Here is a 21,695-nt window from a genome sequence, read left to right on the forward strand (position 1 = left end):
ACGATTCCAGGGAAACTTCAGTTACGAGCAGTCGTGGCCGAGTGGTTAAGGCGTCTGACTAGAAATCAGATTCCCTCTGGGAGCGTAGGTTCGAGTCCTACCGACTGCGTCGGTTTTTTTCTTTTTTGTTTAAGAAGAACGAGCAGAAAATTTCGCAGTTTGCCTGTCGTTTTGGTACCTCTCCACACCTCGCCTCTTCACAGCCGTTTATAGTGCCTGTCATTTTGATAAGGGCGAATTCCAAGCGTCAGCTTTCGCGTCAGCCGAGCAAAGTCGGGACAAGTCGGGGACATACTACAGGATGGTCTGCGTGGAGCAACGACGAAAAAAAACCTTCATGTAACAGCACGCGGCTCACATACTCATACGAAAAAACCAGCGCCACTTGCGGTGGCCGGGAATCGAACCCGGATCAACTGCTTGGAAGGCAACTATGCTCACCATTACACCACCACCGCACTGCCGCTGCTCGCAACGCCCCGCTGTGTCGGCTTCCCGCCCGCCAGCAGCGGCCCACGGTGATAGTAGCTGCAGGCGCTTTTCGAGGTAGGAGGGTGCATCCACACGCATTCGGGTAGCGCCTCCACGCACGCTGCGTCTTTGGGCAAGGACTAGTCGCCGCGGCCGCAAGGTTACTCACACGATAGTGATGAGCATTTCGTTTTTTAAGGCAATGTAGTGGAGGACTCCACGTGTGTAGCACTTTTTTCGGTTGTATCCGACGTCGCTGGGTGGCAATCCCACTTTCCCATGCAGAAAAGTGCTCGGGAAGCACGGGCAGCTTGTCGAGCATCGGTGGTTCAATGGCATGTGCCTCAGTAGTGCAGTAGGCAGCGCGTAAGTCTCATAATCGTAAGGCTTGCCGGCACGATAGCTCAGCGTGTTCGGTCTGAGAGTTATCTGCCCTCTGTAATAAAAGACCGAGTCAACGATGAACTTGAACGGGCGTCATCGGACGTCCGCCCCCAACAAATGCAACGAAAGAAATGAGAACAAAAAAAAATTGGTGAATGCTCGCTTAGCATGCGGACGGCCCGGTTCGATTCCCGGCCGATGCATCGTTCTGCTGTTCTCGCTATAATGCTGCCGCGCCGATTCCTCGCCTGAGCTGCGTCAGCCTCAGGAATGTATAGGCAGGATTCGCTGTGAGAAGAACCATACACGCAGCACGCAGTAGACCCGTACCTGGACGGTCGCGTGCTATTTCTGAACTCTAACGTCGGCCTGGCCCAACAGGCCGCTGTGTTCAGGTGCCGCAAGGGCGATGTACTGTAACCTCGGGCAGTGCTGCGTTCCGTTGAAAAAGCTGCGGCAGCAGTTTAATCTAGCAAGTAGGGAAAAGCACGTGTAGCAACACAACAGATTCTTGAGAAAGCGCAAACTGTCTATCTCTAATATGCGAGACTTACCAAGTTTCCTGTAACGTTGCTTGCAACGTGCCTCGGTAGCGCAGTAGGTAGCGCGTAAGTCTCATAATCTTAAGGTCGTGAGTTCGATCCTCACCCGGGGCATTTAATTTGCTGTACATCATGGCTGAATTAACGGCGTTGCTGTTGCTAGGGAACGAACTTAATTGTCGTTCGTTATCCACAAGGAGGCTACACCTCAGCGTCAATATGTTTATTTCCAATTATGACAACGTACAACTTTGATCTTTCTCTTCCCTTGTTATGAGTAAAATAATGAATAGTCAATTTCGAGCTGTGCGCCATGCCAGTCTGTAGGCGCAAATATGCTCGCAAACAGAGAACACCACTGAGACCAGATTCAGCACGAAATACGAGAGGAGACGGAGAAGATCTCACGCTTATCGAGCAAATCCGGTGTGGTCTAGTGGCTAGGATACCTGGCTTTCACCCAGGAGGCCCGGGTTCGATTCCCGGTACCGGAACGGAAGTTTTTGCCGCACACAACGCTCCATGTTTTGGCCTTCGAACTGTCGTTTGTCGCCCACCCTCCGGAGCTTCGGCCGAACGTAATCGGGGAAAACAGGCACATGATGCAATTACTGTCGGCACCGGAATAAAGGGAGAAGTGGCACTGGTCCGCTGTTGGGGGCTGCTACCAGCGTCAGTGGGAAGTCGGTGAAGTCGCCAGTTGCGGCAGAAGCCAGCTGTTACCGTAGTACGCCTACACACGCGTTCCAGTTATTCACATTGCTTGCAGCCGCTCCATCCACAACAAGGGTGAGCCCGGATAGCTCAGTCGGTAGAGCATTAGGCTTTTAAACCTAAGGGTCCAGGGTTCAAGTCCCTGTCCGGGCGAAGATTTTAACGTTTCCGCAATGGCTCGTCTCGTAGCGATGGTAGCCCTGCCGTAATCAGTGCACAGAGTTCGTTTCCTGTCAACATTCTGCGCAGACCGGTTGCATTTCTCACGATTCCAGGGAAACTTCAGTTACGAGCAGTCGTGGCCGAGTGGTTAAGGCGTCTGACTAGAAATCAGATTCCCTCTGGGAGCGTAGGTTCGAGTCCTACCGACTGCGTCGGTTTTTTCTTTTTTTGTTTAAGAAGAACGAGCAGAAAATTTCGCAGTTTGCCTGTCGTTTTGGTACCTCTCCACACCTCGCCTCTCACAGCCGTTTATAGTGCCTGTCATTTTGATAAGGGCGAATTCCAAGCGTCAGCTTTCGCGTCAGCCGAGCAAAGTCGGGACAAGTCGGGACATACTACAGGATGGTCTGCGTGGAGCAACGACGAAAAAAACCTTCATGTAACAGCACGCGGCTCACATACTCATACGAAAAAACCAGCGCCACTTGCGGTGGCCGGGAATCGAACCCGGATCAACTGCTTGGAAGGCAACTATGCTCACCATTACACCACCACCGCACTGCCGCTGCTCGCAACGCCCCCGCTGTGTCGGCTTCCCCGCCCGCCAGCAGCGGCCCACGGTGATAGTAGCTGCAGGCGCTTTTCGAGGTAGGAGGGTGCATCCACACGCATTCGGGTAGCGCCTCCACGCACGCTGCGTCTTTGGGCAAGACTAGTCGCCGCGGCCGCAAGGTTACTCACACGATAGTGATGAGCATTCGTTTTAAGGCAATGTAGTGGAGGACTCCACGTGTGTAGCACTTTTTTCGGTTGTATCCGACGTCGCTGGGTGGCAATCCCACTTTTCCCATGCAGAAAAAGTGCTCGGGAAGCACGGGCAGCTTGTCGAGCATCGGTGGTTCAATGGCATGTGCCTCAGTAGTGCAGTAGGCAGCGCGTAAGTCTCATAATCGTAAGGCTTGCCGGCACGATAGCTCAGCGTGTTCGGTCTGAGAGTTATCTGCCCTCTGTAATAAAGACCGAGTCAACGATGAACTTGAACGGGCGTCATCGGACGTCCGCCCCCAACAAATGCAACGAAAGAAATGAGAACAAAAAAAAAATTGGTGAATGCTCGCTTAGCATGCGGACGGCCCGGGTTCGATTCCCGGCCGATGCATCGTTCTGCTGTTCTCGCTATAATGCTGCCGCGCCGATTCCTCGCCTGAGCTGCGTCAGCCTCAGGAATGTATAGCAGGATTCGCTGTGAGAAGAACCATACACGCAGCACGCAGTAGACCGTACCTGGACGGTCGCGTGCTATTTCTGAACTCTAACGTCGGCCTGGCCCAACAGGCCGCTGTGTTTCAGGTGCCGCAAGGGCGATGTACTGTAACCTCGGGCAGTGCTGCGTTCCGTTGAAAAAGCTGCGGCAGCAGTTTAATCTAGCAAGTAGGGAAAGCACGTGTAGCAACACAACAGATTCTTGAGAAAGCGCAAACTGTCTATCTCTAATATGCGAGACTTACCAAGTTTCCTGTAACGTTGCTTGCAACGTGCCTCGGTAGCGCAGTAGGTAGCGCGTAAGTCTCATAATCTTAAGGTCGTGAGTTCGATCCTCACCCGGGGCATTTAATTTGCTGTAACATCATGGCTGAATTAACGGCGTTGCTGTTGCTAGGGAACGAACTTAATTGTCGTTCGTTATCCACAAGGAGGCTACACCTCAGCGTCAATATGTTTATTTCCAATTATGACAACGTACAACTTTGATCTTTCTCTTCCCTTGTTATGAGTAAAATAATGAATAGTCAATTTCGAGCTGTGCGCCATGCCAGTCTGTAGGCGCAAATATGCTCGCAAACAGAGAACACCACTGAGACCAGATTCAGCACGAAATACGAGAGGAGACGGAGAAGATCTCACGCTTATCGAGCAAATCCGGTGTGGTCTAGTGGCTAGGATACCTGGCTTTCACCCAGGAGGCCCGGGTTCGATTCCGGTACCGGAACGGAAGTTTTTGCGCACACAACGCTCCATGTTTTGGCCTTCGAACTGTCGTTTGTCGCCCACCCTCCGGAGCTTCGGCCGAACGTAATCGGGGAAAACAGGCACATGATGCAATTACTGTCGGCACCGGAATAAAGGGAGAAGTGGCACTGGTCCGCTGTTGGGCTGCTACCAGCGTCAGTGGGAAGTCGGTGAAGTCGCCAGTTGCGGCAGAAGCCAGCTGTTACCGTAGTAACGCCTACACACGCGTTCCAGTTATTCACATTGCTTGCAGCCGCTCCATCCACAACAAGGGTGAGCCCGGATAGCTCAGTCGGTAGAGCATTAGGCTTTTAACCTAAGGGTCCAGGGTTCAAGTCCCTGTCCGGGCGAAGATTTTAACGTTTCCGCAATGGCTCGTCTCGTAGCGATGGTAGCCCTGCCGTAATCAGTGCACAGAGTTCGTTTCCTGTCAACATTCTGCGCAGACCGGTTGCATTTCTCACGATTCAGGGAAACTTCAGTTACGAGCAGTCGTGGCCGAGTGGTTAAGGCGTCTGACTAGAAATCAGATTCCCTCTGGGAGCGTAGGTTCGAGTCCTACCGACTGCGTCGGTTTTTTTCTTTTTTTGTTTAAGAAGAACGAGCAGAAAATTTCGCAGTTTGCCTGTCGTTTTGGTACCTCTCCACACCTCGCCTCTCACAGCCGTTTATAGTGCCTGTCATTTTGATAAGGGCGAATTCCAAGCGTCAGCTTTCGCGTCAGCCGAGCAAAGTCGGGACAAGTCGGGACATACTACAGGATGGTCTGCGTGGAGCAACGACGAAAAAAACCTTCATGTAACAGCACGCGGCTCACATAACTCATACGAAAAAACCAGCGCCACTTGCGGTGGCCGGGAATCGAACCCGGATCAACTGCTTGAAAGGCAACTATGCTCACCATTACACCACCACCGCACTGCCGCTGCTCGCAACGCCCCGCTGTGTCGGCTTCCCGCCCGCCAGCAGCGGCCCACGGTGATAGTAGCTGCAGGCGCTTTTCGAGGTAGGAGGGTGCATCCACACGCATTCGGGTAGCGCCTCCACGCACGCTGCGTCTTTGGGCAAGACTAGTCGCCGCGGCCGCAAGGTTACTCACACGATAGTGATGAGCATTCGTTTTAAGGCAATGTAGTGGAGGACTCCACGTGTGTAGCACTTTTTTCGGTTGTATCCGACGTCGCTGGGTGGCAATCCCACTTTCCCATGCAGAAAAGTGCTCGGGGAAGCACGGGCAGCTTGTCGAGCATCGGTGGTTCAATGGCATGTGCCTCAGTAGTGCAGTAGGCAGCGCGTAAGTCTCATAATCGTAAGGCTTGCCGGCACGATAGCTCAGCGTGTTCGGTCTGAGAGTTATCTGCCCTCTGTAATAAAAGACCGAGTCAACGATGAACTTGAAACGGGCGTCATCGGACGTCCGCCCCCAACAAATGCAACGAAAGAAATGAGAACAAAAAAAAAAAATTGGTGAATGCTCGCTTAGCATGCGGACGGCCCGGGTTCGATTCCCGGCCGATGCATCGTTCTGCTGTTCTCGCTATAATGCTGCCGCGCCGATTCCTCGCCTGAGCTGCGTCAGCCTCAGGAATGTATAGCAGGATTCGCTGTGAGAAGAACCATACACGCAGCACGCAGTAGACCGTACCTGGACGGTCGCGTGCTATTTCTGAACTCTAACGTCGGCCTGGCCCAACAGGCCGCTGTGTTCAGGTGCCGCAAGGGCGATGTACTGTAACCTCGGGCAGTGCTGCGTTCCGTTGAAAAAGCTGCGGCAGCAGTTTAATCTAGCAAGTAGGGAAAGCACGTGTAGCAACACAACAGATTCTTGAGAAAGCGCAAACTGTCTATCTCTAATATGCGAGACTTACCAAGTTTCCTGTAACGTTGCTTGCAACGTGCCTCGGTAGCGCAGTAGGTAGCGCGTAAGTCTCATAATCTTAAGGTCGTGAGTTCGATCCTCACCCGGGGCATTTAATTTGCTGTACATCATGGCTGAATTAACGGCGTTGCTGTTGCTAGGGAACGAACTTAATTGTCGTTCGTTATCCACAAGGAGGCTACACCTCAGCGTCAATATGTTTATTTCCAATTATGACAACGTACAACTTTGATCTTTCTCTTCCCTTGTTATGAGTAAAATAATGAATAGTCAATTTCGAGCTGTGCGCCATGCCAGTCTGTAGGCGCAAATATGCTCGCAAACAGAGAACACCACTGAGACCAGATTCAGCACGAAATACGAGAGGAGACGGAGAAGATCTCACGCTTATCGAGCAAATCGGTGTGGTCTAGTGGCTAGGATACCTGGCTTTCACCCAGGAGGCCCGGGTTCGATTCCCGGTACCGGAACGGAAGTTTTTGCGCACACAACGCTCCATGTTTTGGCCTTCGAACTGTCGTTTGTCGCCCACCTCCGGAGCTTCGGCCGAACGTAATCGGGGAAAACAGGCACATGATGCAATTACTGTCGGCACCGGAATAAAGGGAGAAGTGGCACTGGTCCCGCTGTTGGGCTGCTTACCAGCGTCAGTGGGAAGTCGGTGAAGTCGCCAGTTGCGGCAGAAGCCAGCTGTTACCGTAGTACGCCTACACACGCGTTCCAGTTATTCACATTGCTTGCAGCCGCTCCATCCACAACAAGGGTGAGCCCGGATAGCTCAAGTCGGTAGAGCATTAGGCTTTTAACCTAAGGGTCCAGGGTTCAAGTCCCTGTCCGGGCGAAGATTTTAACGTTTCCGCAATGGCTCGTCTCGTAGCGATGGTAGCCCTGCCGTAATCAGTGCACAGAGTTCGTTTCCTGTCAACATTCTGCGCAGACCGGTTGCATTTCTCACGATTCCAGGGAAACTTCAGTTACGAGCAGTCGTGGCCGAGTGGTTAAGGCGTCTGACTAGAAATCAGATTCCCTCTGGGAGCGTAGGTTCGAGTCCTACCGACTGCGTCGGTTTTTTTCTTTTTTTGTTTAAGAAGAACGAGCAGAAAATTCGCAGTTTGCCTGTCGTTTTGGTACCTCTCCACACCTCGCCTCTCACAGCCGTTTATAGTGCCTGTCATTTGATAAGGGCGAATTCCAAGCGTCCAGCTTTCGCGTCAGCCGAGCAAAGTCGGGACAAGTCGGGGACATACTACAGGATGGTCTGCGTGGAGCAACGACGAAAAAAAACCTTCATGTAACAGCACGCGGCTCACATACTCATACGAAAAAACCAGCGCCACTTGCGGTGGCCGGGAATCGAACCCGGATCAACTGCTTGGAAGGCAACTATGCTCACCATTACACCACCACCGCACTGCCGCTGCTCGCAACGCCCCGCTGTGTCGCCTTCCCGCCCGCCAGCAGCGGCCCACGGTGGATAGTAGCTGCAGGCGCTTTTCGAGGTAGGAGGGTGCATCCACACGCATTCGGGTAGCGCCTCCACGCACGCTGCGTCTTTGGGCAAGACTAGTCGCCGCGGCCGCAAGGTTACTCACACGATAGTGATGAGCATTCGTTTTAAGGCAATGTAGTGGAGGACTCCACGTGTGTAGCACTTTTTTTCGGTTGTATCCGACGTCGCTGGGTGGCAATCCCACTTTCCCATGCAGAAAAGTGCTCGGGAAGCACGGGCAGCTTGTCGAGCATCGGTGGTTCAATGGCATGTGCCTCAGTAGTGCAGTAGGCAGCGCGTAAGTCTCATAATCGTAAGGCTTGCCGGCACGATAGCTCAGCGTGTTCGGTCTGAGAGTTATCTGCCCTCTGTAATAAAAGACCGAGTCAACGATGAACTTGAACGGGGCGTCATCGGACGTCCGCCCCCAACAAATGCAACGAAAGAAATGAGAACAAAAAAAAAATTGGTGAATGCTCGCTTAGCATGCGGACGGCCCGGGTTCGATTCCCGGCCGATGCATCGTTCTGCTGTTCTCGCTATAATGCTGCCGCGCCGATTCCTCGCCTGAGCTGCGTCAGCCTCAGGAATGTATAGCAGGATTCGCTGTGAGAAGAACCATACACGCAGCACGCAGTAGACCGTACCTGGACGGTCGCGTGCTATTTCTGAACTCTAACGTCGGCCTGGCCCAACAGGCCGCTGTGTTCAGGTGCCGCAAGGGCGATGTACTGTAACCTCGGGCAGTGCTGCGTTCCGTTGAAAAAGCTGCGGCAGCAGTTTAATCTAGCAAGTAGGGAAAGCACGTGTAGCAACACAACAGATTCTTGAGAAAGCGCAAACTGTCTATCTCTAATATGCGAGACTTACCAAGTTTCCTGTAACGTTGCTTGCAACGTGCCTCGGTAGCGCAGTAGGTAGCGCGTAAGTCTCATAATCTTAAGGTCGTGAGTTCGATCCTCACCCGGGGCATTTAATTTGCTGTACATCATGGCTGAATTAACGGCGTTGCTGTTGCTAGGGAACGAACTTAATTGTCGTTCGTTATCCACAAGGAGGCTACACCTCAGCGTCAATATGTTTATTTCCAATTATGACAACGTACAACTTTGATCTTTCTCTTCCCTTGTTATGAGTAAAATAATGAATAGTCAATTTCGAGCTGTGCGCCATGCCAGTCTGTAGGCGCAAATATGCTCGCAAACAGAGAACACCACTGAGACCAGATTCAGCACGAAATACGAGAGGAGACGGAGAAGATCTCACGCTTATCGAGCAAATCCGGTGTGGTCTAGTGGCTAGGATACCTGGCTTTCACCCAGGAGGCCCGGGTTCGATTCCCGGTACCGGAACGGAAGTTTTTGCGCACACAACGCTCCATGTTTTGGCCTTCGAACTGTCGTTTGTCGCCCACCCTCCGGAGCTTCGGCCGAACGTAATCGGGGAAAACAGGCACATGATGCAATTACTGTCGGCACCGGAATAAAGGGAGAAGTGGCACTGGTCCGCTGTTGGGCTGCTACCAGCGTCAGTGGGAAGTCGGTGAAGTCGCCAGTTGCGGCAGAAGCCAGCTGTTACCGTAGTACGCCTACACACGCGTTCCAGTTATTCACATTGCTTGCAGCCGCTCCATCCACAACAAGGGTGAGCCCGGATAGCTCAGTCGGTAGAGCATTAGGCTTTTAACCTAAGGGTCCAGGGTTCAAGTCCCTGTCCGGGCGAAGATTTTAACGTTTCCGCAATGGCTCGTCTCGTAGCGATGGTAGCCCTGCCGTAATCAGTGCACAGAGTTCGTTTCCTGTCAACATTCTGCGCAGACCGGTTGCATTTCTCACGATTCCAGGGAAACTTCAGTTACGAGCAGTCGTGGCCGAGTGGTTAAGGCGTCTGACTAGAAATCAGATTCCCTCTGGGAGCGTAGGTTCGAGTCCTACCGACTGCGTCGGTTTTTTTCTTTTTTTGTTTAAGAAGAACGAGCAGAAAATTTCGCAGTTTGCCTGTCGTTTTGGTACCTCTCCACACCTCGCCTCTCACAGCCGTTTATAGTGCCTGTCATTTTGATAAGGGCGAATTCCAAGCGTCAGCTTTCGCGTCAGCCGAGCAAAGTCGGGACAAGTCGGGACATACTACAGGATGGTCTGCGTGGAGCAACGACGAAAAAAACCTTCATGTAACAGCACGCGGCTCACATACTCATACGAAAAAACCAGCGCCACTTGCGGTGGCCGGGAATCGAACCCGGATCAACTGCTTGGAAGGCAACTATGCTCACCATTACACCACCACCGCACTGCCGCTGCTCGCAACGCCCCGCTGTGTCGGCTTCCCGCCCGCCAGCAGCGGCCCACGGTGATAGTAGCTGCAGGCGCTTTTCGAGGTAGGAGGGTGCATCCACACGCATTCGGGTAGCGCCTCCACGCACGCTGCGTCTTTGGGCAAGACTAGTCGCCGCGGCCGCAAGGTTACTCACACGATAGTGATGAGCATTCGTTTTAAGGCAATGTAGTGGAGGACTCCACGTGTGTAGCACTTTTTTCGGTTGTATCCGACGTCGCTGGGTGGCAATCCCACTTTCCCATGCAGAAAAGTGCTCGGGAAGCACGGGCAGCTTGTCGAGCATCGGTGGTTCAATGGCATGTGCCTCAGTAGTGCAGTAGGCAGCGCGTAAGTCTCATAATCGTAAGGCTTGCCGGCACGATAGCTCAGCGTGTTCGGTCTGAGAGTTATCTGCCCTCTGTAATAAAAGACCGAGTCAACGATGAACTTGAACGGGCGTCATCGGACGTCCGCCCCCAACAAATGCAACGAAAGAAATGAGAACAAAAAAAAAATTGGTGAATGCTCGCTTAGCATGCGGACGGCCCGGGTTCGATTCCCGGCCGATGCATCGTTCTGCTGTTCTCGCTATAATGCTGCCGCGCCGATTCCTCGCCTGAGCTGCGTCAGCCTCAGGAATGTATAGCAGGATTCGCTGTGAGAAGAACCATACACGCAGCACGCAGTAGACCGTACCTGGACGGTCGCGTGCTATTTCTGAACTCTAACGTCGGCCTGGCCCAACAGGCCGCTGTGTTCAGGTGCCGCAAGGGCGATGTACTGTAACCTCGGGCAGTGCTGCGTTCCGTTGAAAAAGCTGCGGCAGCAGTTTAATCTAGCAAGTAGGGAAAGCACGTGTAGCAACACAACAGATTCTTGAGAAAGCGCAAACTGTCTATCTCTAATATGCGAGACTTACCAAGTTTCCTGTAACGTTGCTTGCAACGTGCCTCGGTAGCGCAGTAGGTAGCGCGTAAGTCTCATAATCTTAAGGTCGTGAGTTCGATCCTCACCCGGGGCATTTAATTTGCTGTACATCATGGCTGAATTAACGGCGTTGCTGTTGCTAGGGAACGAACTTAATTGTCGTTCGTTATCCACAAGGAGGCTACACCTCAGCGTCAATATGTTTATTTCCAATTATGACAACGTACAACTTTGATCTTTCTCTTCCCTTGTTATGAGTAAAATAATGAATAGTCAATTTCGAGCTGTGCGCCATGCCAGTCTGTAGGCGCAAATATGCTCGCAAACAGAGAACACCACTGAGACCAGATTCAGCACGAAATACGAGAGGAGACGGAGAAGATCTCACGCTTATCGAGCAAATCCGGTGTGGTCTAGTGGCTAGGATACCTGGCTTTCACCCAGGAGGCCCGGGTTCGATTCCCGGTACCGGAACGGAAGTTTTTGCGCACACAACGCTCCATGTTTTGGCCTTCGAACTGTCGTTTGTCGCCCACCCTCCGGAGCTTCGGCCGAACGTAATCGGGGAAAACAGGCACATGATGCAATTACTGTCGGCACCGGAATAAAGGGAGAAGTGGCACTGGTCCGCTGTTGGGCTGCTACCAGCGTCAGTGGGAAGTCGGTGAAGTCGCCAGTTGCGGCAGAAGCCAGCTGTTACCGTAGTACGCCTACACACGCGTTCCAGTTATTCACATTGCTTGCAGCCGCTCCATCCACAACAAGGGTGAGCCCGGATAGCTCAGTCGGTAGAGCATTAGGCTTTTAACCTAAGGGTCCAGGGTTCAAGTCCCTGTCCGGGCGAAGATTTTAACGTTTCCGCAATGGCTCGTCTCGTAGCGATGGTAGCCCTGCCGTAATCAGTGCACAGAGTTCGTTTCCTGTCAACATTCTGCGCAGACCGGTTGCATTTCTCACGATTCCAGGGAAACTTCAGTTACGAGCAGTCGTGGCCGAGTGGTGAAGGCGTCTGACTAGAAATCAGATTCCCTCTGGGAGCGTAGGTTCGAGTCCTACCGACTGCGTCGGTTTTTTTCTTTTTTTGTTTAAGAAGAACGAGCAGAAAATTTCGCAGTTTGCCTGTCGTTTTGGTACCTCTCCACACCTCGCCTCTCACAGCCGTTTATAGTGCCTGTCATTTTGATAAGGGCGAATTCCAAGCGTCAGCTTTCGCGTCAGCCGAGCAAAGTCGGGACAAGTCGGGACATACTACAGGATGGTCTGCGTGGAGCAACGACGAAAAAAACCTTCATGTAACAGCACGCGGCTCACATACTCATACGAAAAAACCAGCGCCACTTGCGGTGGCCGGGAATCGAACCCGGATCAACTGCTTGAAAGGCAACTATGCTCACCATTACACCACCACCGCACTGCCGCTGCTCGCAACGCCCCGCTGTGTCGCCTTCCCGCCCGCCAGCAGCGGCCCACGGTGATAGTAGCTGCAGGCGCTTTTCGAGGTAGGAGGGTGCATCCACACGCATTCGGGTAGCGCCTCCACGCACGCTGCGTCTTTGGGCAAGACTAGTCGCCGCGGCCGCAAGGTTACTCACACGATAGTGATGAGCATTCGTTTTAAGGCAATGTAGTGGAGGACTCCACGTGTGTAGCACTTTTTTCGGTTGTATCCGACGTCGCTGGGTGGCAATCCCACTTTCCCATGCAGAAAAGTGCTCGGGAAGCACGGGCAGCTTGTCGAGCATCGGTGGTTCAATGGCATGTGCCTCAGTAGTGCAGTAGGCAGTGCGTAAGTCTCATAATCGTAAGGCTTGCCGGCACGATAGCTCAGCGTGTTCGGTCTGAGAGTTATCTGCCCTCTGTAATAAAAGACCGAGTCAACGATGAACTTGAACGGGCGTCATCGGACGTCCGCCCCCAACAAATGCAACGAAAGAAATGAGAACAAAAAAAAAATTGGTGAATGCTCGCTTAGCATGCGGACGGCCCGGGTTCGATTCCCGGCCGATGCATCGTTCTGCTGTTCTCGCTATAATGCTGCCGCGCCGATTCCTCGCCTGAGCTGCGTCAGCCTCAGGAATGTATAGCAGGATTCGCTGTGAGAAGAACCATACACGCAGCACGCAGTAGACCGTACCTGGACGGTCGCGTGCTATTTCTGAACTCTAACGTCGGCCTGGCCCAACAGGCCGCTGTGTTCAGGTGCCGCAAGGGCGATGTACTGTAACCTCGGGCAGTGCTGCGTTCCGTTGAAAAAGCTGCGGCAGCAGTTTAATCTAGCAAGTAGGGAAAGCACGTGTAGCAACACAACAGATTCTTGAGAAAGCGCAAACTGTCTATCTCTAATATGCGAGACTTACCAAGTTTCCTGTAACGTTGCTTGCAACGTGCCTCGGTAGCGCAGTAGGTAGCGCGTAAGTCTCATAATCTTAAGGTCGTGAGTTCGATCCTCACCCGGGGCATTTAATTTGCTGTACATCATGGCTGAATTAACGGCGTTGCTGTTGCTAGGGAACGAACTTAATTGTCGTTCGTTATCCACAAGGAGGCTACACCTCAGCGTCAATATGTTTATTTCCAATTATGACAACGTACAACTTTGATCTTTCTCTTCCCTTGTTATGAGTAAAATAATGAATAGTCAATTTCGAGCTGTGCGCCATGCCAGTCTGTAGGCGCAAATATGCTCGCAAACAGAGAACACCACTGAGACCAGATTCAGCACGAAATACGAGAGGAGACGGAGAAGATCTCACGCTTATCGAGCAAATCCGGTGTGGTCTAGTGGCTAGGATACCTGGCTTTCACCCAGGAGGCCCGGGTTCGATTCCCGGTACCGGAACGGAAGTTTTTGCGCACACAACGCTCCATGTTTTGGCCTTCGAACTGTCGTTTGTCGCCCACCCTCCGGAGCTTCGGCCGAACGTAATCGGGGAAAACAGGCACATGATGCAATTACTGTCGGCACCGGAATAAAGGGAGAAGTGGCACTGGTCCGCTGTTGGGCTGCTACCAGCGTCAGTGGGAAGTCGGTGAAGTCGCCAGTTGCGGCAGAAGCCAGCTGTTACCGTAGTACGCCTACACACGCGTTCCAGTTATTCACATTGCTTGCAGCCGCTCCATCCACAACAAGGGTGAGCCCGGATAGCTCAGTCGGTAGAGCATTAGGCTTTTAACCTAAGGGTCCAGGGTTCAAGTCCCTGTCCGGGCGAAGATTTTAACGTTTCCGCAATGGCTCGTCTCGTAGCGATGGTAGCCCTGCCGTAATCAGTGCACAGAGTTCGTTTCCTGTCAACATTCTGCGCAGACCGGTTGCATTTCTCACGATTCCAGGGAAACTTCAGTTACGAGCAGTCGTGGCCGAGTGGTTAAGGCGTCTGACTAGAAATCAGATTCCCTCTGGGAGCGTAGGTTCGAGTCCTACCGACTGCGTCGGTTTTTTTCTTTTTTTGTTTAAGAAGAACGAGCAGAAAATTTCGCAGTTTGCCTGTCGTTTTGGTACCTCTCCACACCTCGCCTCTCACAGCCGTTTATAGTGCCTGTCATTTTGATAAGGGCGAATTCCAAGCGTCAGCTTTCGCGTCAGCCGAGCAAAGTCGGGACAAGTCGGGACATACTACAGGATGGTCTGCGTGGAGCAACGACGAAAAAAACCTTCATGTAACAGCACGCGGCTCACATACTCATACGAAAAAACCAGCGCCACTTGCGGTGGCCGGGAATCGAACCCGGATCAACTGCTTGAAAGGCAACTATGCTCACCATTACACCACCACCGCACTGCCGCTGCTCGCAACGCCCCGCTGTGTCGGCTTCCCGCCCGCCAGCAGCGGCCCACGGTGATAGTAGCTGCAGGCGCTTTTCGAGGTAGGAGGGTGCATCCACACGCATTCGGGTAGCGCCTCCACGCACGCTGCGTCTTTGGGCAAGACTAGTCGCCGCGGCCGCAAGGTTACTCACACGATAGTGATGAGCATTCGTTTTAAGGCAATGTAGTGGAGGACTCCACGTGTGTAGCACTTTTTTCGGTTGTATCCGACGTCGCTGGGTGGCAATCCCACTTTCCCATGCAGAAAAGTGCTCGGGAAGCACGGGCAGCTTGTCGAGCATCGGTGGTTCAATGGCATGTGCCTCAGTAGTGCAGTAGGCAGCGCGTAAGTCTCATAATCGTAAGGCTTGCCGGCACGATAGCTCAGCGTGTTCGGTCTGAGAGTTATCTGCCCTCTGTAATAAAAGACCGAGTCAACGATGAACTTGAACGGGCGTCATCGGACGTCCGCCCCCAACAAATGCAACGAAAGAAATGAGAACAAAAAAAAAATTGGTGAATGCTCGCTTAGCATGCGGACGGCCCGGGTTCGATTCCCGGCCGATGCATCGTTCTGCTGTTCTCGCTATAATGCTGCCGCGCCGATTCCTCGCCTGAGCTGCGTCAGCCTCAGGAATGTATAGCAGGATTCGCTGTGAGAAGAACCATACACGCAGCACGCAGTAGACCGTACCTGGACGGTCGCGTGCTATTTCTGAACTCTAACGTCGGCCTGGCCCAACAGGCCGCTGTGTTCAGGTGCCGCAAGGGCGATGTACTGTAACCTCGGGCAGTGCTGCGTTCCGTTGAAAAAGCTGCGGCAGCAGTTTAATCTAGCAAGTAGGGAAAGCACGTGTAGCAACACAACAGATTCTTGAGAAAGCGCAAACTGTCTATCTCTAATATGCGAGACTTACCAAGTTTCCTGTAACGTTGCTTGCAACGTGCCTCGGTAGCGCAGTAGGTAGCGCGTAAGTCTCATAATCTTAAGGTCGTGAGTTCGATCCTCACCCGGGGCATTTAATTTGCTGTACATCATGGCTGAATTAACGGCGTTGCTGTTGCTAGGGAACGAACTTAATTGTCGTTCGTTATCCACAAGGAGGCTACACCTCAGCGTCAATATGTTTATTTCCAATTATGACAACGTACAACTTTGATCTTTCTCTTCCCTTGTTATGAGTAAAATAATGAATAGTCAATTTCGAGCTGTGCGCCATGCCAGTCTGTAGGCGCAAATATGCTCGCAAACAGAGAACACCACTGAGACCAGATTCAGCACGAAATACGAGAGGAGACGGAGAAGATCTCACGCTTATCGAGCAAATCCGGTGTGGTCTAGTGGCTAGGATACCTGGCTTTCACCCAGGAGGCCCGGGTTCGATTCCCGGTACCGGAACGGAAGTTTTTGCGCACACAACGCTCCATGTTTTGGCCTTCGAACTGTCGTTTGTCGCCCACCCTCCGGAGCTTCGGCCGAACGTAATCGGGGAAAACAGGCACATGATGCAATTACTGTCGGCACCGGAATAAAGGGAGAAGTGGCACTGGTCCGCTGTTGGGCTGCTACCAGCGTCAGTGGGAAGTCGGTGAAGTCGCCAGTTGCGGCAGAAGCCAGCTGTTACCGTAGTACGCCTACACACGCGTTCCAGTTATTCACATTGCTTGCAGCCGCTCCATCCACAACAAGGGTGAGCCCGGATAGCTCAGTCGGTAGAGCATTAGGCTTTTAACCTAAGGGTCCAGGGTTCAAGTCCCTGTCCGGGCGAAGATTTTAACGTTTCCGCAATGGCTCGTCTCGTAGCGATGGTAGCCCTGCCGTAATCAGTGCACAGAGTTCGTTTCCTGTCAACATTCTGCGCAGACCGGTTGCATTTCTCACGATTCCAGGGAAACTTCAGTTACGAGCAGTCGTGGCCGAGTGGTTAAGGCGTCTGACTAGAAATCAGATTCCCTCTGGGAGCGTAGGTTCGAGTCCTACCGACTGCGTCGGTTTTTTTCTTTTTTTGTTTAAGAAGAACGAGCAGAAAATTTCGCAGTTTGCCTGTCGTTTTGGTACCTCTCCACACCTCGCCTCTCACAGCCGTTTATAGTGCCTGTCATTTTGATAAGGGCGAATTCCAAGCGTCAGCTTTCGCGTCAGCCGAGCAAAGTCGGGACAAGTCGGGACATACTACAGGATGGTCTGCGTGGAGCAACGACGAAAAAAACCTTCATGTAACAGCACGCGGCTCACATACTCATACGAAAAAACCAGCGCCACTTGCGGTGGCCGGGAATCGAACCCGGATCAACTGCTTGGAAGGCAACTATGCTCACCATTACACCACCACCGCACTGCCGCTGCTCGCAACGCCCCGCTGTGTCGGCTTCCCGCCCGCCAGCAGCGGCCCACGGTGATAGTAGCTGCAGGCGCTTTTCGAGGTAGGAGGGTGCATCCACACGCATTCGGGTAGCGCCTCCACGCACGCTGCGTCTTTGGGCAAGACTAGTCGCCGCGGCCGCAAGGTTACTCACACGATAGTGATGAGCATTCGTTTTAAGGCAATGTAGTGGAGGACTCCACGTGTGTAGCACTTTTTTCGGTTGTATCCGACGTCGCTGGGTGGCAATCCCACTTTCCCATGCAGAAAAGTGCTCGGGAAGCACGGGCAGCTTGTCGAGCATCGGTGGTTCAATGGCATGTGCCTCAGTAGTGCAGTAGGCAGCGCGTAAGTCTCATAATCGTAAGGCTTGCCGGCACGATAGCTCAGCGTGTTCGGTCTGAGAGTTATCTGCCCTCTGTAATAAAAGACCGAGTCAACGATGAACTTGAACGGGCGTCATCGGACGTCCGCCCCCAACAAATGCAACGAAAGAAATGAGAACAAAAAAAAAAATTGGTGAATGCTCGCTTAGCATGCGGACGGCCCGGGTTCGATTCCCGGCCGATGCATCGTTCTGCTGTTCTCGCTATAATGCTGCCGCGCCGATTCCTCGCCTGAGCTGCGTCAGCCTCAGGAATGTATAGCAGGATTCGCTGTGAGAAGAACCATACACGCAGCACGCAGTAGACCGTACCTGGACGGTCGCGTGCTATTTCTGAACTCTAACGTCGGCCTGGCCCAACAGGCCGCTGTGTTCAGGTGCCGCAAGGGCGATGTACTGTAACCTCGGGCAGTGCTGCGTTCCGTTGAAAAAGCTGCGGCAGCAGTTTAATCTAGCAAGTAGGGAAAGCACGTGTAGCAACACAACAGATTCTTGAGAAAGCGCAAACTGTCTATCTCTAATATGCGAGACTTACCAAGTTTCCTGTAACGTTGCTTGCAACGTGCCTCGGTAGCGCAGTAGGTAGCGCGTAAGTCTCATAATCTTAAGGTCGTGAGTTCGATCCTCACCCGGGGCATTTAATTTGCTGTACATCATGGCTGAATTAACGGCGTTGCTGTTGCTAGGGAACGAACTTAATTGTCGTTCGTTATCCACAAGGAGGCTACACCTCAGCGTCAATATGTTTATTTCCAATTATGACAACGTACAACTTTGATCTTTCTCTTCCCTTGTTATGAGTAAAATAATGAATAGTCAATTTCGAGCTGTGCGCCATGCCAGTCTGTAGGCGCAAATATGCTCGCAAACAGAGAACACCACTGAGACCAGATTCAGCACGAAATACGAGAGGAGACGGAGAAGATCTCACGCTTATCGAGCAAATCCGGTGTGGTCTAGTGGCTAGGATACCTGGCTTTCACCCAGGAGGCCCGGGTTCGATTCCCGGTACCGGAACGGAAGTTTTTGCGCACACAACGCTCCATGTTTTGGCCTTCGAACTGTCGTTTGTCGCCCACCCTCCGGAGCTTCGGCCGAACGTAATCGGGGAAAACAGGCACATGATGCAATTACTGTCGGCACCGGAATAAAGGGAGAAGTGGCACTGGTCCGCTGTTGGGCTGCTACCAGCGTCAGTGGGAAGTCGGTGAAGTCGCCAGTTGCGGCAGAAGCCAGCTGTTACCGTAGTACGCCTACACACGCGTTCCAGTTATTCACATTGCTTGCAGCCGCTCCATCCACAACAAGGGTGAGCCCGGATAGCTCAGTCGGTAGAGCATTAGGCTTTTAACCTAAGGGTCCAGGGTTCAAGTCCCTGTCCGGGCGAAGATTTTAACGTTTCCGCAATGGCTCGTCTCGTAGCGATGGTAGCCCTGCCGTAATCAGTGCACAGAGTTCGTTTCCTGTCAACATTCTGCGCAGACCGGTTGCATTTCTCACGATTCCAGGGAAACTTCAGTTACGAGCAGTCGTGGCCGAGTGGTTAAGGCGTCTGACTAGAAATCAGATTCCCTCTGGGAGCGTAGGTTCGAGTCCTACCGACTGCGTCGGTTTTTTTCTTTTTTTGTTTAAGAAGAACGAGCAGAAAATTTCGCAGTTTGCCTGTCGTTTTGGTACCTCTCCACACCTCGCCTCTCACAGCCGTTTATAGTGCCTGTCATTTTGATAAGGGCGAATTCCAAGCGTCAGCTTTCGCGTCAGCCGAGCAAAGTCGGGACAAGTCGGGACATACTACAGGATGGTCTGCGTGGAGCAACGACGAAAAAAACCTTCATGTAACAGCACGCGGCTCACATACTCATACGAAAAAACCAGCGCCACTTGCGGTGGCCGGGAATCGAACCCGGATCAACTGCTTGGAAGGCAACTATGCTCACCATTACACCACCACCGCACTGCCGCTGCTCGCAACGCCCCGCTGTGTCGGCTTCCCGCCCGCCAGCAGCGGCCCACGGTGATAGTAGCTGCAGGCGCTTTTCGAGGTAGGAGGGTGCATCCACACGCATTCGGGTAGCGCCTCCACGCACGCTGCGTCTTTGGGCAAGACTAGTCGCCGCGGCCGCAAGGTTACTCACACGATAGTGATGAGCATTCGTTTTAAGGCAATGTAGTGGAGGACTCCACGTGTGTAGCACTTTTTTCGGTTGTATCCGACGTCGCTGGGTGGCAATCCCACTTTCCCATGCAGAAAAGTGCTCGGGAAGCACGGGCAGCTTGTCGAGCATCGGTGGTTCAATGGCATGTGCCTCAGTAGTGCAGTAGGCAGCGCGTAAGTCTCATAATCGTAAGGCTTGCCGGCACGATAGCTCAGCGTGTTCGGTCTGAGAGTTATCTGCCCTCTGTAATAAAAGACCGAGTCAACGATGAACTTGAACGGGCGTCATCGGACGTCCGCCCCCAACAAATGCAACGAAAGAAATGAGAACAAAAAAAAAAATTGGTGAATGCTCGCTTAGCATGCGGACGGCCCGGGTTCGATTCCCGGCCGATGCATCGTTCTGCTGTTCTCGCTATAATGCTGCCGCGCCGATTCCTCGCCTGAGCTGCGTCAGCCTCAGGAATGTATAGCAGGATTCGCTGTGAGAAGAACCATACACGCAGCACGCAGTAGACCGTACCTGGACGGTCGCGTGCTATTTCTGAACTCTAACGTCGGCCTGGCCCAACAGGCCGCTGTGTTCAGGTGCCGCAAGGGCGATGTACTGTAACCTCGGGCAGTGCTGCGTTCCGTTGAAAAAGCTGCGGCAGCAGTTTAATCTAGCAAGTAGGGAAAGCACGTGTAGCAACACAACAGATTCTTGAGAAAGCGCAAACTGTCTATCTCTAATATGCGAGACTTACCAAGTTTCCTGTAACGTTGCTTGCAACGTTCCTCGGTAGCGCAGTAGGTAGCGCGTAAGTCTCATAATCTTAAGGTCGTGAGTTCGATCCTCACCCGGGGCATTTAATTTGCTGTACATCATGGCTGAATTAACGGCGTTGCTGTTGCTAGGGAACGAACTTAATTGTCGTTCGTTATCCACAAGGAGGCTACACCTCAGCGTCAATATGTTTATTTCCAATTATGACAACGTACAACTTTGATCTTTCTCTTCCCTTGTTATGAGTAAAATAATGAATAGTCAATTTCGAGCTGTGCGCCATGCCAGTCTGTAGGCGCAAATATGCTCGCAAACAGAGAACACCACTGAGACCAGATTCAGCACGAAATACGAGAGGAGACGGAGAAGATCTCACGCTTATCGAGCAAATCCGGTGTGGTCTAGTGGCTAGGATACCTGGCTTTCACCCAGGAGGCCCGGGTTCGATTCCCGGTACCGGAACGGAAGTTTTTGCGCACACAACGCTCCATGTTTTGGCCTTCGAACTGTCGTTTGTCGCCCACCCTCCGGAGCTTCGGCCGAACGTAATCGGGGAAAACAGGCACATGATGCAATTACTGTCGGCACCGGAATAAAGGGAGAAGTGGCACTGGTCCGCTGTTGGGCTGCTACCAGCGTCAGTGGGAAGTCGGTGAAGTCGCCAGTTGCGGCAGAAGCCAGCTGTTACCGTAGTACGCCTACACACGCGTTCCAGTTATTCACATTGCTTGCAGCCGCTCCATCCACAACAAGGGTGAGCCCGGATAGCTCAGTCGGTAGAGCATTAGGCTTTTAACCTAAGGGTCCAGGGTTCAAGTCCCTGTCCGGGCGAAGATTTTAACGTTTCCGCAATGGCTCGTCTCGTAGCGATGGTAGCCCTGCCGTAATCAGTGCACAGAGTTCGTTTCCTGTCAACATTCTGCGCAGACCGGTTGCATTTCTCACGATTCCAGGGAAACTTCAGTTACGAGCAGTCGTGGCCGAGTGGTTAAGGCGTCTGACTAGAAATCAGATTCCCTCTGGGAGCGTAGGTTCGAGTCCTACCGACTGCGTCGGTTTTTTTCTTTTTTTGTTTAAGAAGAACGAGCAGAAAATTTCGCAGTTTGCCTGTCGTTTTGGTACCTCTCCACACCTCGCCTCTCACAGCCGTTTATAGTGCCTGTCATTTTGATAAGGGCGAATTCCAAGCGTCAGCTTTCGCGTCAGCCGAGCAAAGTCGGGACAAGTCGGGACATACTACAGGATGGTCTGCGTGGAGCAACGACGAAAAAAACCTTCATGTAACAGCACGCGGCTCACATACTCATACGAAAAAACCAGCGCCACT

The 21,695-nt window shown here is 52.6% G+C and overlaps 46 non-coding genes across 46 annotated transcripts; 37 read left to right on the forward strand and 9 right to left on the reverse strand.

The window, feature by feature from the left end:
* Positions 1-27: 27 nt before the first annotated feature.
* Positions 28-109, forward strand: Trnas-aga (transfer RNA serine (anticodon AGA)). Its single transcript has one exon. It is a non-coding gene; the product is annotated as a tRNA-Ser (tRNA).
* Positions 110-386: 277 nt separating this feature from the next.
* On the reverse strand, positions 387-458 carry Trnag-ucc (transfer RNA glycine (anticodon UCC)). The gene has a single exon. It is a non-coding gene; the product is annotated as a tRNA-Gly (tRNA).
* A 980-nt stretch (positions 459-1,438) lies between these two features.
* On the forward strand, positions 1,439-1,511 carry Trnam-cau (transfer RNA methionine (anticodon CAU)). Its single transcript has one exon. It is a non-coding gene; the product is annotated as a tRNA-Met (tRNA).
* Positions 1,512-1,819: 308 nt separating this feature from the next.
* Trnae-uuc (transfer RNA glutamic acid (anticodon UUC)) lies at positions 1,820-1,891 on the forward strand. Its single transcript has one exon. It is a non-coding gene; the product is annotated as a tRNA-Glu (tRNA).
* A 299-nt stretch (positions 1,892-2,190) lies between these two features.
* On the forward strand, positions 2,191-2,264 carry Trnak-uuu (transfer RNA lysine (anticodon UUU)). The gene has a single exon. It is a non-coding gene; the product is annotated as a tRNA-Lys (tRNA).
* A 139-nt stretch (positions 2,265-2,403) lies between these two features.
* On the forward strand, positions 2,404-2,485 carry Trnas-aga (transfer RNA serine (anticodon AGA)). Its single transcript has one exon. It is a non-coding gene; the product is annotated as a tRNA-Ser (tRNA).
* A 274-nt stretch (positions 2,486-2,759) lies between these two features.
* Trnag-ucc (transfer RNA glycine (anticodon UCC)) lies at positions 2,760-2,831 on the reverse strand. Its single transcript has one exon. It is a non-coding gene; the product is annotated as a tRNA-Gly (tRNA).
* A 979-nt stretch (positions 2,832-3,810) lies between these two features.
* Positions 3,811-3,883, forward strand: Trnam-cau (transfer RNA methionine (anticodon CAU)). Its single transcript has one exon. It is a non-coding gene; the product is annotated as a tRNA-Met (tRNA).
* Positions 3,884-4,192: 309 nt separating this feature from the next.
* Positions 4,193-4,263, forward strand: Trnae-uuc (transfer RNA glutamic acid (anticodon UUC)). Its single transcript has one exon. It is a non-coding gene; the product is annotated as a tRNA-Glu (tRNA).
* Positions 4,264-4,560: 297 nt separating this feature from the next.
* On the forward strand, positions 4,561-4,633 carry Trnak-uuu (transfer RNA lysine (anticodon UUU)). Its single transcript has one exon. It is a non-coding gene; the product is annotated as a tRNA-Lys (tRNA).
* Positions 4,634-4,771: 138 nt separating this feature from the next.
* On the forward strand, positions 4,772-4,853 carry Trnas-aga (transfer RNA serine (anticodon AGA)). The gene has a single exon. It is a non-coding gene; the product is annotated as a tRNA-Ser (tRNA).
* Positions 4,854-5,129: 276 nt separating this feature from the next.
* Trnae-uuc (transfer RNA glutamic acid (anticodon UUC)) lies at positions 5,130-5,201 on the reverse strand. Its single transcript has one exon. It is a non-coding gene; the product is annotated as a tRNA-Glu (tRNA).
* A 979-nt stretch (positions 5,202-6,180) lies between these two features.
* Trnam-cau (transfer RNA methionine (anticodon CAU)) lies at positions 6,181-6,253 on the forward strand. Its single transcript has one exon. It is a non-coding gene; the product is annotated as a tRNA-Met (tRNA).
* Positions 6,254-6,560: 307 nt separating this feature from the next.
* On the forward strand, positions 6,561-6,632 carry Trnae-uuc (transfer RNA glutamic acid (anticodon UUC)). Its single transcript has one exon. It is a non-coding gene; the product is annotated as a tRNA-Glu (tRNA).
* Positions 6,633-6,929: 297 nt separating this feature from the next.
* On the forward strand, positions 6,930-7,003 carry Trnak-uuu (transfer RNA lysine (anticodon UUU)). The gene has a single exon. It is a non-coding gene; the product is annotated as a tRNA-Lys (tRNA).
* A 139-nt stretch (positions 7,004-7,142) lies between these two features.
* Positions 7,143-7,224, forward strand: Trnas-aga (transfer RNA serine (anticodon AGA)). The gene has a single exon. It is a non-coding gene; the product is annotated as a tRNA-Ser (tRNA).
* Positions 7,225-7,500: 276 nt separating this feature from the next.
* On the reverse strand, positions 7,501-7,572 carry Trnag-ucc (transfer RNA glycine (anticodon UCC)). The gene has a single exon. It is a non-coding gene; the product is annotated as a tRNA-Gly (tRNA).
* Positions 7,573-8,550: 978 nt separating this feature from the next.
* Trnam-cau (transfer RNA methionine (anticodon CAU)) lies at positions 8,551-8,623 on the forward strand. Its single transcript has one exon. It is a non-coding gene; the product is annotated as a tRNA-Met (tRNA).
* A 308-nt stretch (positions 8,624-8,931) lies between these two features.
* On the forward strand, positions 8,932-9,003 carry Trnae-uuc (transfer RNA glutamic acid (anticodon UUC)). The gene has a single exon. It is a non-coding gene; the product is annotated as a tRNA-Glu (tRNA).
* A 296-nt stretch (positions 9,004-9,299) lies between these two features.
* Positions 9,300-9,372, forward strand: Trnak-uuu (transfer RNA lysine (anticodon UUU)). The gene has a single exon. It is a non-coding gene; the product is annotated as a tRNA-Lys (tRNA).
* A 139-nt stretch (positions 9,373-9,511) lies between these two features.
* Positions 9,512-9,593, forward strand: Trnas-aga (transfer RNA serine (anticodon AGA)). The gene has a single exon. It is a non-coding gene; the product is annotated as a tRNA-Ser (tRNA).
* A 275-nt stretch (positions 9,594-9,868) lies between these two features.
* Trnag-ucc (transfer RNA glycine (anticodon UCC)) lies at positions 9,869-9,940 on the reverse strand. The gene has a single exon. It is a non-coding gene; the product is annotated as a tRNA-Gly (tRNA).
* Positions 9,941-10,915: 975 nt separating this feature from the next.
* Positions 10,916-10,988, forward strand: Trnam-cau (transfer RNA methionine (anticodon CAU)). The gene has a single exon. It is a non-coding gene; the product is annotated as a tRNA-Met (tRNA).
* Positions 10,989-11,296: 308 nt separating this feature from the next.
* On the forward strand, positions 11,297-11,368 carry Trnae-uuc (transfer RNA glutamic acid (anticodon UUC)). Its single transcript has one exon. It is a non-coding gene; the product is annotated as a tRNA-Glu (tRNA).
* A 296-nt stretch (positions 11,369-11,664) lies between these two features.
* On the forward strand, positions 11,665-11,737 carry Trnak-uuu (transfer RNA lysine (anticodon UUU)). Its single transcript has one exon. It is a non-coding gene; the product is annotated as a tRNA-Lys (tRNA).
* A 139-nt stretch (positions 11,738-11,876) lies between these two features.
* Positions 11,877-11,958, forward strand: Trnas-aga (transfer RNA serine (anticodon AGA)). Its single transcript has one exon. It is a non-coding gene; the product is annotated as a tRNA-Ser (tRNA).
* Positions 11,959-12,233: 275 nt separating this feature from the next.
* Trnae-uuc (transfer RNA glutamic acid (anticodon UUC)) lies at positions 12,234-12,305 on the reverse strand. The gene has a single exon. It is a non-coding gene; the product is annotated as a tRNA-Glu (tRNA).
* Positions 12,306-13,280: 975 nt separating this feature from the next.
* Positions 13,281-13,353, forward strand: Trnam-cau (transfer RNA methionine (anticodon CAU)). The gene has a single exon. It is a non-coding gene; the product is annotated as a tRNA-Met (tRNA).
* A 308-nt stretch (positions 13,354-13,661) lies between these two features.
* On the forward strand, positions 13,662-13,733 carry Trnae-uuc (transfer RNA glutamic acid (anticodon UUC)). The gene has a single exon. It is a non-coding gene; the product is annotated as a tRNA-Glu (tRNA).
* A 296-nt stretch (positions 13,734-14,029) lies between these two features.
* On the forward strand, positions 14,030-14,102 carry Trnak-uuu (transfer RNA lysine (anticodon UUU)). The gene has a single exon. It is a non-coding gene; the product is annotated as a tRNA-Lys (tRNA).
* A 139-nt stretch (positions 14,103-14,241) lies between these two features.
* Positions 14,242-14,323, forward strand: Trnas-aga (transfer RNA serine (anticodon AGA)). Its single transcript has one exon. It is a non-coding gene; the product is annotated as a tRNA-Ser (tRNA).
* A 275-nt stretch (positions 14,324-14,598) lies between these two features.
* Positions 14,599-14,670, reverse strand: Trnae-uuc (transfer RNA glutamic acid (anticodon UUC)). Its single transcript has one exon. It is a non-coding gene; the product is annotated as a tRNA-Glu (tRNA).
* Positions 14,671-15,645: 975 nt separating this feature from the next.
* Positions 15,646-15,718, forward strand: Trnam-cau (transfer RNA methionine (anticodon CAU)). The gene has a single exon. It is a non-coding gene; the product is annotated as a tRNA-Met (tRNA).
* A 308-nt stretch (positions 15,719-16,026) lies between these two features.
* Trnae-uuc (transfer RNA glutamic acid (anticodon UUC)) lies at positions 16,027-16,098 on the forward strand. Its single transcript has one exon. It is a non-coding gene; the product is annotated as a tRNA-Glu (tRNA).
* Positions 16,099-16,394: 296 nt separating this feature from the next.
* On the forward strand, positions 16,395-16,467 carry Trnak-uuu (transfer RNA lysine (anticodon UUU)). The gene has a single exon. It is a non-coding gene; the product is annotated as a tRNA-Lys (tRNA).
* A 139-nt stretch (positions 16,468-16,606) lies between these two features.
* Trnas-aga (transfer RNA serine (anticodon AGA)) lies at positions 16,607-16,688 on the forward strand. Its single transcript has one exon. It is a non-coding gene; the product is annotated as a tRNA-Ser (tRNA).
* Positions 16,689-16,963: 275 nt separating this feature from the next.
* On the reverse strand, positions 16,964-17,035 carry Trnag-ucc (transfer RNA glycine (anticodon UCC)). Its single transcript has one exon. It is a non-coding gene; the product is annotated as a tRNA-Gly (tRNA).
* A 976-nt stretch (positions 17,036-18,011) lies between these two features.
* Positions 18,012-18,084, forward strand: Trnam-cau (transfer RNA methionine (anticodon CAU)). Its single transcript has one exon. It is a non-coding gene; the product is annotated as a tRNA-Met (tRNA).
* Positions 18,085-18,392: 308 nt separating this feature from the next.
* Trnae-uuc (transfer RNA glutamic acid (anticodon UUC)) lies at positions 18,393-18,464 on the forward strand. The gene has a single exon. It is a non-coding gene; the product is annotated as a tRNA-Glu (tRNA).
* A 296-nt stretch (positions 18,465-18,760) lies between these two features.
* Positions 18,761-18,833, forward strand: Trnak-uuu (transfer RNA lysine (anticodon UUU)). The gene has a single exon. It is a non-coding gene; the product is annotated as a tRNA-Lys (tRNA).
* Positions 18,834-18,972: 139 nt separating this feature from the next.
* On the forward strand, positions 18,973-19,054 carry Trnas-aga (transfer RNA serine (anticodon AGA)). The gene has a single exon. It is a non-coding gene; the product is annotated as a tRNA-Ser (tRNA).
* Positions 19,055-19,329: 275 nt separating this feature from the next.
* On the reverse strand, positions 19,330-19,401 carry Trnag-ucc (transfer RNA glycine (anticodon UCC)). The gene has a single exon. It is a non-coding gene; the product is annotated as a tRNA-Gly (tRNA).
* Positions 19,402-20,377: 976 nt separating this feature from the next.
* Trnam-cau (transfer RNA methionine (anticodon CAU)) lies at positions 20,378-20,450 on the forward strand. Its single transcript has one exon. It is a non-coding gene; the product is annotated as a tRNA-Met (tRNA).
* Positions 20,451-20,758: 308 nt separating this feature from the next.
* Positions 20,759-20,830, forward strand: Trnae-uuc (transfer RNA glutamic acid (anticodon UUC)). The gene has a single exon. It is a non-coding gene; the product is annotated as a tRNA-Glu (tRNA).
* Positions 20,831-21,126: 296 nt separating this feature from the next.
* On the forward strand, positions 21,127-21,199 carry Trnak-uuu (transfer RNA lysine (anticodon UUU)). The gene has a single exon. It is a non-coding gene; the product is annotated as a tRNA-Lys (tRNA).
* A 139-nt stretch (positions 21,200-21,338) lies between these two features.
* On the forward strand, positions 21,339-21,420 carry Trnas-aga (transfer RNA serine (anticodon AGA)). The gene has a single exon. It is a non-coding gene; the product is annotated as a tRNA-Ser (tRNA).
* Positions 21,421-21,695: the final 275 nt, after the last annotated feature.

Source organism: Schistocerca nitens, unplaced genomic scaffold (assembly GCF_023898315.1).
Source record: "Schistocerca nitens isolate TAMUIC-IGC-003100 unplaced genomic scaffold, iqSchNite1.1 HiC_scaffold_221, whole genome shotgun sequence".
NCBI lineage: Eukaryota > Metazoa > Arthropoda > Insecta > Orthoptera > Acrididae > Schistocerca > Schistocerca nitens.